Here is a 13174-nt window from a genome sequence, read left to right as displayed (position 1 = left end):
CTAAAGCTAGGCTCGTAAATTTATTATTTAAATGTATATCGACATGAAACAGAGCATTTAGGTCAGTAAATTAGTATATTATATTATATTATATTATGATACTACTGATTTGCAACATTGGTAAGTAATGGTATATTGTACATTCTGTTATGGTTTTCCCTCCTTATCTGTGGTGTACCTTTTGGTTTGTAGGTTGTACCATTTTTTTTTTGAAGTTAATTACAATTTGTCCTCCTATAGTTTCGCCCATATTGCATAATAACATCCTCCATTCCAAATGTTGCCTAATGCCACCCTGTGCCCGCAATTCTTCACACTTTGCCCCCATCCGTTAGTCAGACCTTGGTTTAACCGTTCAAAAGCTGAGTAAAAGACCTTTATGCCCCTCTTCTCTATTAGCTTTACATTAAATCCCTATTCCAAGCCCTAATTTGAACCTCCTTCCCCAAATCACTTAATCGATCTAGTGTGGTATATGAAGACTGCCAAATCGATCCAAAGAAGCAATGTCTTAATACTCGTCATCTTCTACATTGGAACGGACCTCAGTTAATGTTGATGGGCCGGAGAAGATTTGCTTAGTTTGCGGTGAAAGTACATGCTATAAAACGTCCCAGACTAAAGCTAATCCTAACCGTCGATTCATACTTTCAGTTGTAAATATGTCGATTTTTGTTTAGTGGAGTTGCAGCACTGTTGGATAATGTTTAGAGTGTAACTATGATTAGAGTGTAACTGTTATGTAAGTGTAACTAGGATCAGTGTGTTAGTGTGTGTGATGGGGCACCATGTTCAAAGTGTGGTTTAGTTGATTTTTGGTTTTCTTGCATTGTTAATGTGTGTGATCAGCGTGTGTGCTTATCAAGTGTTTGACCAGATTTTGTGTGTTCTACACAAAATAGGGGGGGGGGGGATATTCCACGGTCCTCCCAATCGCCGAGGTGATCCCACCTCGCAGACCGCCACCCAGCAAGACTGAATCTGGGGGTAAATCCGCTACCGTAGGGGCATTGGGAACGAGCAAGACTCGAACCCGCCACCTCCGGGTTAGAATGCGGGCTGGTGGCCATTGGGCTGACACCCAATGTTTGTTCTACACAGAATATGTGGTTTCCTAAAGTGGGTTGATACTCCCATCTGTGACACATGTGAAACTGTAGTTTCTGCTTTGTTATGGAATATCAACATGAAAGACAAAATGCTCAAAAGCAAAGCTAAGAAACTCACAATGTGGAAGATTGCTGTAGTGGTTAATTGGTTGTCGTTTGTTTTGCATGTTTTAGTAGTTCGTTTGATGTTTTTTATTATGTTTCAACGTACTCTAACCAACCTTGCAATGGATTTAATCTATGTTTATGTTCATTATGTTGATGCATGTTTAATATGTTGCTTATGTAGATTAATATGTTGTTATATGTTGATCTTATTCATAGTGTTGTTGTAACCATTAAGTTGAGAAAGGTTTAAAGGTGGAAGAGAAGGAAGTGGTTGAAGATAATTTCGTCTACAATATGACTGAAGAAGTGATGTGTACAAAATGCAACATATAAGTTACATGAATAGAGGCATAAAACCAACCCTTTTTTAGCACTAATGTTGGAAAAAGCGCGTTTCTTTCTTCCTTTTGAATTTATAGGACCAAATGAGCTTAAAAGAACAAAAGGAACAAATAAGCAGCCAAAAATCAACATGAATACAAGAAGAAGGAATAACGTGATATGCCGACCCCTCGGCAACATCCCCCAAGACAAAAACAAGAAAACAGAAACTGACCATGGGGTCGTGCCCAGCCAGGCATGGGTCGTGCTCAGCCCTAATACAAGAAGACAACGACTGCAGAAGCTTCTACGCCCACCACGGGGCCATGCCCAGCTCACCATGTGTAACACCCTGCTTTTTCGTAACCTCCCTTATTTAGAAAGCGTGTCTTGTATCTCTATTTTCGCAAAGTTGTTTCTCTTGTAATCGTAGCCTATTTCGAATTATTTTAAAACCGAGACTATGATTATAATAAAATTGATCTTCTATATGAAATATACATTCGTTTAATACATGGTTCGTGATTCGCATAAACGTAATTTTAACTCGCAAACAACGATCGTGTATTCGTAATTTCAAATCGACCATACATACAAACACTTGATTATTCAATTACAAGAGTAACATATATATTTTTCAATTATTTGATACCTAAACATATATTATACATACTTGATTTCTACATAGTCACATGTTTCCTTCTTTTTCTTACTTAAAAACACGTATACTATACATTTTAGACCTTGTTACATGTTGGATACATATTAAACAACATGTAACACATTAATAAACAAAAAATACCCAACTAATGATATAAAAAAATAATAATAAAAGTAACAAAGCTGGCCAAAAATTTAAGTTGTGGTTAGTTGTCTTTTTTTAATGCTAACTCCCAACTAAACATCATAAATGCTCACCTAACCCAACCACAACCTTCCCCTATAAAACCCAAGTGCTATCCAAGAATTTTTCACTTTCTTTACACTCCCTAAACTCTCTCAAAATCGTCCATAATCAGCTGCGAAATCAGAGTTCGAGCAGAATTACCTTGCTTCACTAAAACAAGCATAACTTCCTCATTTCTTGTCCGATTCACTCGATTCTTTTTCCTACATGCTTGGATTAACCTTAGCTTCGTTACCATTGGTTTTCCACAGAGAACCAGGCCCTAGAACTTTGCCAAAAGGGCTCCAAAGTTGACTGATTTTTCTGTTCTTGTTTCAAACATTGATAAACTTGATTAAACTTGAGGAAACTCATCTCAAACGTATGTCCTTATGCTTATAACCACTTCTATGGTTAGTTAGGCTTAAAAACAAGGTTGAGACATTCAAAATCAGAGGTATTAATCTCACAAACTTTCTGTTTTGTTCAACGGTTTAACCCACAAGTGATGTTCAAGTTCAAGACTTGATGGTTGTGTGATTTAGGATTAGCTTGGGCTATCCTACTTGTAAATCCACACATTTCTTGATGTTTTCTCATAGATTAGTTAGTCATATTCTATTATTACTTGTAAGTTCATGACCCTCCTTGAATGTTCATGCCATCAAGTGTAGTGGTGAACACTTAGAGGTGCCTAAATGGAAGACTTTTCTTCCTACCTCCTACATGAATTCTATGACACTTAAGAGGTTCCTAAATGGAGGATTCATCCTCCTACCTCATGCTTGATCAATTTGATATATTAACATATTACATAGCCTAAATATTATCTTAGTAATCAACCTTGATGATGAACTAATGTTCACTTGTGTTAAAGATGATTACTTTCGCATATGTACTTTCCATATTCCTTTTTAAATCCCGAATCTCGACTCTAAACATACCTAGAACTTTAACCCTCATACGTTCATCCTCCCAACCTCATACACTCGTCAACGCTTGGATAATCAGAAGACTTAGCAATTTTGTGAGTATACTTGACCCATTATACCGTTTTCACACTTTTGGGTGTAACATGTTTTTATATACAAAACACACTTAGTATACATATTCTTATGCAAATACACAAACAAACAATCCAATACATGCTTACTATTTGTTATGCTTAATTCGTGTTTTCTGGGTGATTCTTATGTGATGAACTTGTCATTAGCTTCGTACAAGCCTCCACTTAACATGTATAGCGCTATAGGAGTAACGCACCGCCCGTGAACAAGAGGTCATGTTAGGTTTATTCATTCATACTTGCGTAAACAGAGGGTTGACTTGTAAATCGCATGCCAGTTTAATATGTTAATATTGATAACTAGGTTTGCCATGTGGATTGTTCCTTATCATTTTTATATTTATATACTACGCACCAAACTTGTATGCTCGCCAATACTTTTTGTAGTGAACTACACTTTTAAAACATGTTGTAGGTTTAGCGATGATGTTGGTGATGCATGGAATCTAGTAGGATGCTTAGATACACACTTTAAATTTGTTTTGTTGTTGTATTGTATTTGGTTACGCATGTTGTATTTATTTCAAATCTTTGTAATTGACTCTTTATAAATAAAATGGAAATTTATTATTTAAATACTTGTCTCAAATAGTGTTATGAAGTCTCTTGCAATCTATTTCGTCTCACTCCGATGTTTCCGCCATCGGTTGGGGTGTGACAGATTGGTATCAGAGCCATAACTATAGGGAATTAGGAAAATTGCCATGCTTTTTACCTAGTCTATAGTTCTAGAGCTTTATTCTTATGTTTTGCTTGAACAACTTGCATGATACTTTATTTGCTCCTTATTTATTTTCTTTTGACCTTTTAAACATGTATGTCACTTTTGTGTTAATACTTGCTTTATTATGTGTTGATACTTGCTTTATTGTTCTACTCTTTATGTGTTATTCTCGACATGCCTTCTTATGTGTTTATACTTGTTCGCTCATTTCATTATTTTAAATCCGACAACACTCGCACCCTACCAGCGAGACGACTTTACAAAAATAGGCGTGAAACCCACAATTTGGTGAACGACTCTCAATCCACCTATTCTTTTCACACCAAATTCGCCACCAAGTTGGGAGTGAGATCCTCATCTTGATGGAGAATTTCCATTTTCAAATTCTAGTGGACCCTCGTCAAAATGTCGAAATTAAATTTTTGACCCGACGAGTACAAACCACACTTAGGATACGAAATTGCCAAGTTAGGGGTGAAACCCGCACCTTGTCGACTAGTTCCACTCCTTGATTTTTCATAAATCCCGCCAAGTCTCGAAATTCCGATTGATTTGGGACATGTAGTAACCGGAAGGGCAAATACCATTAACCGACTTGTTGGCGAGAGTATTCCACCTATTAGGCCAAAGCATGTTCCTCAAGTTCGAAAGACTTTTTGACCACTTTGGTTAGTTAAAGTTCCATTTTGGAACCATCCAAATTTTAATCAAACATGTGTTTCTATTATTTATCTTATACGATGTAATCTTTCAAATTCAAACTTACTTTCGATATTTTCTTCTCACACACACAACATATTAAATCTTTATCATACATTTATACATACTCATGATTTCAAAACGTCACTCAATTTTGTTTACATTCTTCGTAATGCCAAAATGGAGACATGTCATTGAGATAGGAGTGATTTCCTTACCTTGACGATTAGCTCCACTCATTCTTTTCTTAAAACGACCTCACCAACGAGTTAGGGGTGATTCCCTTACCTAGGTGATCGTTACCAAAACTTTCCTTCAAATATTTTATTATGCAAACCCGATCATGTTTTATACCTAGATCATTTATCATTTATCAACATACCTACTTATATCAATTTCAAAATACATTGTTTTATCAAATGTACTTCTTATCCTACAATCTATTTTCACTTAACTCATATGCACGAGATTCTTAATCATGTCTTAAAACATTTTACTACCTAAATTTCAAAACCTTACGAAATGCTACCTATCAATTTAATCGGTCCAATGAATCTCTTGCCCATGAACTTCATATTCGACTTAACCACTAAAACACACTCACGTTATATCACCATACTAAAAACTTTCATTCTCAATCGGAAATCAAACTAACCTTTCTCATACACTTATAAGATCTTATAGATGTTATATGATCGTTTTACCAGGGACTCTTTTCAACATCAACAAATCATTTGTTAGAATTTTTTTTAAGGATCGACGTTTTCACAAGAACCTCCAAAATTCAAAATTTCTTGTTTTGGTGCAAATGAAGCGAACTTATTATTTTTGAAAACTTTTCTACACCGCTTAATTCGTCATTCAAATTTCAAAACACGTGGGCAAGAAGACTTCATGGGGACCGATAACCTTCAACATACGTAAACTCTTTTAAAACAAAAGTAACATTTCCATTCGTTACAAAAACGTTATGCATAACCAATGAATACTTTATATTGTCCTACATCTACAAACTATATTCTACCTTCGAAATTCAAACTCGATCTATTTTGATTCAATAAACTCACCATTTCGCTTAAACAACTATACATGTATATCACCATACACGTTTTAATCGATACCACGCGACGAAATCGCTTATGTCATTCGTTTTACGTATTCGAATTTCTCAAACGTTTTATATGCCCAAATTCGTTATGCTCCAACATACACTATGTACGTAATTTTCCTTATTCGTACCTACACTTATACTCATACGTTTTATGCTTATACGTATTATACTCGCACTACTCTTACGTTTTATGCCTATACTCATACTTACATGAATAATCATACTTAAACTTATATTTATGCTCATACTTTCATTCTTACTAATGATACATACATTCGTACCCGTACGCGAGCGGAATCCGAGGAATTCGCTTACGTGGGTCCCATAAATACTTAAGCATGGACTTGCTATGTACTACATTCTTATAGGCACACATTCTTATTTTCAAATTTATGTATACTCTGATTCATACACAACTAGTACAAGCTATGGAGATCATGTGACGATCAAAATAATCGCGGGTGCACACGGGATTGTAGTGATAGGCGCATGAGAATCATAGAGTGTACTACTGTGTATGGTAAGACACAGAATGTAACATGACACCGAATACGAAACTGACATAGCATGGTTAAAGCATGGTGGATACGCCACTGGTACTTCCTACATATAAGTGTTTTCACCACGTTACCAAACTCTCGTAAAACGTGCCATGAGAAATTCAATGTTTTGCAGACCTTTGGACCTAATACAAACTTTAGACAACTCACAAACGCATTATAGCCGATTATCCACGACGAGACTCCATTCTTAACACGCTACTTTCGTCTATCCAATACTTATGCCATTCTTATACTTGCGTTCATTAAGAGTCAATCGTTCACTTCCATACTCCTATTACTCTCCGTTATTCTTTGTCTTATATACAAACCTCGTTAAGTCTGTTTGCACGTTCGAATCCTAAAATACTTTCTTGGTTAGAACTATTTTCCATTCTTTATTTATGCGCAAACATATTTAGTTGGCCGTTACCTCCAAAACCATTTTTTTATTTAAAATACCTAACTTTCTCATTTTTCACCGATAAAGAATTCTCTACAAAACTGAGATTGTCAATGCTCTTTAAATCCAAAGAAACATTTTTCTTACAACTAACAGTGCGACCACACTTTTCATCAAAATACATACCATTTTATACGAAAGCTTCCTTCTTAGCTAACACATTTTAAAATACCTCATCATTTAGTTATTCAAATTTGATTAAACTCGCTTGTCTATACACAAACATTCACGTTTTACTTATGCTCAATGCCTCGAATCATTTTAAACAAACGAACCCTTTTTACAAACCTATCTTTTCGTTCCTCGAAACTTCATACTTTTCAACACGCATCAAACTTCAAATCTCGATTTTACTCCATCATTTTAACCAAAACGCTTTTTCAAAGGTCTTCCTTTTGAATAAATTTCGGGACAAAATTTCCTAAAGGAGGGGAGACTGTAACGCCCTGCTTTTTCGTAACCTCCCTTATTTAGAAAGCGTGTCTTGTATTTCTATTTTCGTAAAGTTGTTTCTCCTGTAATCGTAGCCTATTTTGAATTATTTTAAAACCGAGACTTTGATTATAATAAAATTGATCTTCTATATGAAATATACATTCGTTTAATACATGATTCATGATTCGCATAAACGTAATTTTAACTCGCAAATAACGATCGTGTATTCGTAATTTCAAATCGACCATACATACAAACGCTTGATTATTCAATTACAAGACTAACATATATATTTTTCACTTATTTGATACCTAAAACATATATTATACATACTTGATTTCTACATAGTCACATGTTTCCTTCTTTTTCTTACTTAAAAACATGTATACTATACATTTTAGACCTTGTTACATGTTGGGTACATATTAAACAACATGTAACACATTAATAAAAAAAATACCCAACTAATGATATAAAAAAAATAATAATAGAAGTAACAAAGCTGGCCAAAAATTTAAGTTGTGGTTAGTTGTCTTTTTTTAATGCTAACTCCAAACTAAACATCATAAATGCTCACCTAACCCAACCACAAGCTTCCCCTATAAAACCCAAGTGCTATCCAATCATTTTTCACTTTCTTTGCACTCCCTAAACTCTCTCAAAATCGTTCATAATCAGCTGCGAAATCAGAGTTCGAGCAGAATTACCTTGCTTCACTAAAACAAGCATAACTTCCTCATTTCTTGTCCGATTCACTCGATTCTTTTTCCTACATGCTTGGATTAACCTTAGCTTCGTTTCCATTGGTTTTCCATAGAGAACCAGGCCCTGGAACATTGCCAAAAGTGCTCGAAAGTTGACTGATTTTTCTGTTCTTCTTTCAAACATTGATAAACTTGATTAAACTTGAGGAAACTCATCTCAAACCTATGTCCTTATGCTTATAACCACTTCTATGGTTAGTTAGGCTTAAAAACAAGGTTGAGACATTCAAAATCAGAGGCATTAATCTCACAAACTTTCTGTTTTATTCAACGGTTTAACCCACACGTGATGTTCAAGTTCAAGATTTGATGGTTATGTGATTTAGGATTAGCTTGGGCTATTGTAACATATCCATTTTTTTCATATAAGAGTTATAGGTTGTTTAAATTTATTAACCATTAGTAACTAGTTTTATTTTTAAAACCATTATTCAACCTATATAGTTTAAAAACTATTTTATATATATTTGGTTGGAATGTTAGACTAATTAATTGGCTTATATATGTGTGACATTTCTATTTTCTATATTAAAATAAAGTATATAAAACTTATATTATTAAACGGGTAGATTACGGGTAAGTTAACTGTTAGAAATATGAAGTACCTAGACGGGCCTAGTGACCGTCTAATAATTAAATTATAAAAATACATCGTATTTGGACTTACTCCGTTTTTAATGAAACTTGGGTCAAAATGTAGACACAAATATTCTCGTTCTAATGATATATTCATAGTTTTATAACACGTCATATTTTAGAAATTATAACCGTCAAATAAGTGAATCAGCTGAATTAATTATAATATATAAAATAATAAAATAATAATAATTAAAAACTAAAATATGACAATTCTTTGTAATGCATGAAAGCATGCATGACCACGTGGAACAATCCTCAAAATATGACATTTAATGCAAGTTGTTTACGTATGTTTTCATATGTGTACGTGTATTACTTTAAATATTTGGAACATAGTATAAATTCAACCTTGTACTATAACATTCAGTGTTCATTTTCTTTTCCTTCTTATGTCTTGCGATCTCCCTCTCTTTAAATTCTATATTCATTTTTTTTTCTTTTAATATTTCATTTATTATACTCCAAAGGCCTGTCCTGTTTTAAGTGTTTTAACCTCTGATCACTGATACCCTTTCCGATTGATCTGGAATCCCATAATGCATGTCAAGGCTCTGCTCGACTAAGTTCGTTGGGGTTCTGTCTCGTGACCTAGGGATAAAGTTGAATTTGGGTTATTATACTTAACACGAGTGCATTATATATTTTATTAAATAGCTCAGGAGTTATACCCAAGATTATACTAGGTGGCTTTCTAGTTGAACCCTAAAGTTACATAGTGAGTCCATTCTCTTCTCTCACAGTTTTATCATTTTTTTTGTGATACAATTATATTTAAAAATGCTTTCCAAAATCCTAAATGTTTATTAGTTATACTTACAGTGATTAAATTTTTGTATTCTGCAATAACTGCCGGTATGGGAGGTTTTATACATTACTTGACCCTCGTTACTATTGGCCAAAAAGTTAGCCAATAGTAGCATGACCACAAGCACGGGGGAAATTTGTGCCCCAGTGGCCATAGCCTATAACTAATATCATTTTTACATGAAATAGTTAATAAATTTAATGTATGATTGAAATAAATTTAAATGGTGTCTGTATAAAATAGAGCTTTATTAATCATTATTAAAATATATTAATTATATTTGTAGGATCGTTTGTTGACCCGAACGAGTCGTTCAGAGGAGTTTTAATCAGTTACAGGTGCGGAAAACAAGTAACTGATGAAGAAACAGCAGGCAATTCACTTAAATCACTGATTTGATTGATATTACAGCTTGTACCTTCAGGAATCAAACCGGCAGCGCCTCGGTATGATTTTCTGATTCCCCCCCCAAATGACAATGTCACAAACCTATTTATAGTATTTCTGATTCCCCACGAAATGACTAATTTCTGATTCCCCACGAAAGTGTAATTTTCTAATTCCCCACGAAATGACATGTCCATTTCGTGGGAAATCAACTCTACAACTCTATTTTCCCGTACAATGTGCCCTGATCTAACATATCTAGTACTAGACTCGATACAAGACGAAGTCGACAGATGTATGCACCAACAGACTCCCCCTCAGATGTTGACGAGTCTTCAGTGTCGAGTCTTTTCATCTTCAGTCTTTATCAGTCTTTGGGCTTTTCTTTCCAAACAACATCAACAGACTCCCCCTAACAATGTGCTAGCATTCCTTAAGTTCATCAGCATCATCTGCTTCAGGATCGTAGTCTGGCAAATTACAGATTCAATTAACACAACCTGGATCACCTGCAAATTCTCTACCCAAATAATAAGTTTTAGAATTTAGAATAAAAATGCATGCACTAACACAAACTCTCCCTCAAACCAAACAGAAACTTTATCAATGACAATATTGATGAACCACTTGAAGATTAGATTAAAAACATATTTGTTTAAGACCAAACTTTCCTTCACAGAATTTGTCATCATGTCTAGCACTTAGAATTTTGAAAATCAGCTTCCCAACACCAGTTGTCGAAAATCTTTTTTTTTTTTGAGTTTTCAAAAGTTTATGCTAAAACACACTAAATTTTTTTTTTTGGATTTTGTAATAAAGGAAATGTAACGCAGTAAAGAAATATTTACAAACACTATTTTTGTGAGTTTGTGTAAGAGGATCATATCAGTTTTTGAGACAAGTCACCAACACCGTTAAGCTTCATTTCATTTTAAATTCTAAGCAATTTACCTAGATTGTCAGTATACCGGTCCACTTTAAATTTTCACCCAAATTTCAACTGGTTCGAGATACGAAATTAATGTTTTAAGCACTTAAACTTATTCGCATGTCCCACTACTTGAATATACTCCCATATCCAGATCCCAATATTCAGTCTTACAGGTGAGTATACCTAGATGATATCTGTAAGAGGTTAGATGCGAAACCGTGAGAGCTCAGGTCCGAACTTCCGTTCAGCAGAGAGATGACGGCTCGACTTTAGGTGAGTCCTCTTTAGAGGATCTTTTTTACAACAGCAATGACTATCAATTTTATTGTTTCATCAAGTTGCTGAGGGCGGCGCTGTATTTCAAGCATTTGCGAAAATTATTTTACAGGGACTAGGTCAGTATTTCCATACAGCAGAAGTCCCGGGATAATACCCCAGATATCACTGAGCATAAAGACCTAGTATCTCAGAAAGAGGAACCTTTCAAACAAGATTTCGGGGGTTACCCATATATCCAAGAAGTTGTTACCCACGAATTAAGCAAGTTTGAATTTTAGGTTTATATCTCGTCACAATCTACTAAATGTGCAAAAACCTACTGGCATATCCGTAGTGAGATTGTTTATCACATTTTAACTTTCCAATTCTTTAGCATGTTGTGAAAGTCCACTGATGTACTATCATTTCCTCTTTTATACAACAAAACTCATTTTTGATCTTTTCATATTTTTGTATTTTTCAAATTTTCTAATGTTTTTGGATTTTCTGAAATCTGAAATTTCTTACTCCCCCTAAAATGCAAACACATTAAAGAAAATTGAAAACAAACTATACAGAAAATTGATAACCGATATCAAATCGCCTCAATTCGCCATCCACTTGGCATAGACAATCAGAACTCCCCCTTTTAACAAACTATTTTCTCATTATGATTTCAAAACACTTAAGTTTGTTTTAATCAAAATGATTTTTCCGGAAAATAAGTTTGTTTTTACCACTTGTAGGTTTGATAGAAAACCACTTGTAGGGATTGGTTCATCATCTTGTCTATTCAGTCATTCGTATCAGGATTACATCAAGTTCAAACTAATGACCTTGAGTTAATCACTTTATTAGAATCAACTTCTTACCACTTGTAAGTATTTCCAAAACATTTAACCACATGTAGGAATAAACATCTACACAAATACATGTTACCAATCAAGATGCCGATTCCTGCTTCACGCTTACCTACCTGGAAGCTCCGGCAAAGTCCTCAATCTGTAAAATATTAACAAACTTTAAGATTCATTTACATAATCAGTTTTTAAGAAAGATGCCGGTTCCTGATCCACGATTACAAACTTGGGATCTCCGGCAAGTCAGGTTTTTCAAGCAAAGAAAATGTCCACCCAAGCCTGACCAGCCTTGGGTGAAATCAATTCAGATTCAGTTGGGGTGTAAGTTGCTTTCTTTTTAGTATAAAAGTCTTTTACCCCTTTAACTTTCCTATCGATCATCTTTCCAAAAATTTTCTTAACATTTCCATTAAATGTCTTCTCGACATCAAATTCATCCTTTCCTGAATAAAATTGATTCGAGATCTCAACTTTCCCAATTTTTCTTTTAAAATTCTTAGTCCTCAATGATGGAAAGTTCACCTCATCCATTGGAGGAACTGAGTTTTCACTCTTTTTAACATCAATTTGTGGCTCCTCTGATTTCGTGGAATCAGATTCATCGCCAGATTTTACTTCAGATTTCTTAACAACCCATTTTTGGTTGTCAAGTTTCACACTTCGCCTGTAAAATCTTTTCGAACATTCACCAACTTCATATGTAGAGTTTTTAAACACTTTAAACTTCTCAGTTGGTGGTTCGGTTTTATCAACAACAACTTCTTTCAATTTTCCAGAAACTCCTTGTTTTGTGTTGGTTGTTTTAGGACAGTTCCATGCAATGTGACCAACTTCATTGCATCTAAAACAGGTTCTGGTTTCTTTTCTCTGAACTTCATTATTCTTTTTCTCAGCAAGAAATTCTTGATTTGATTGTCTCCAGAATGAGCTCTTCTTTTCCTCTTCAGCAGACGGACCTGAAAAAAATTTTGTATTTGTTTTAGAAAATTTTTCATTTTTATAATTTTTAGGTAGAATAAAACCTAAACCTTTCTTTTTGAAATTACGGTTATGGTTTGGTTTCTTTTGA

This window comes from Helianthus annuus, chromosome 15, assembly GCF_002127325.2.
Source record: "Helianthus annuus cultivar XRQ/B chromosome 15, HanXRQr2.0-SUNRISE, whole genome shotgun sequence".
Taxonomy (NCBI): Eukaryota; Viridiplantae; Streptophyta; class Magnoliopsida; order Asterales; family Asteraceae; genus Helianthus; species Helianthus annuus.
This window is presented reverse-complemented; position numbering follows the sequence as displayed.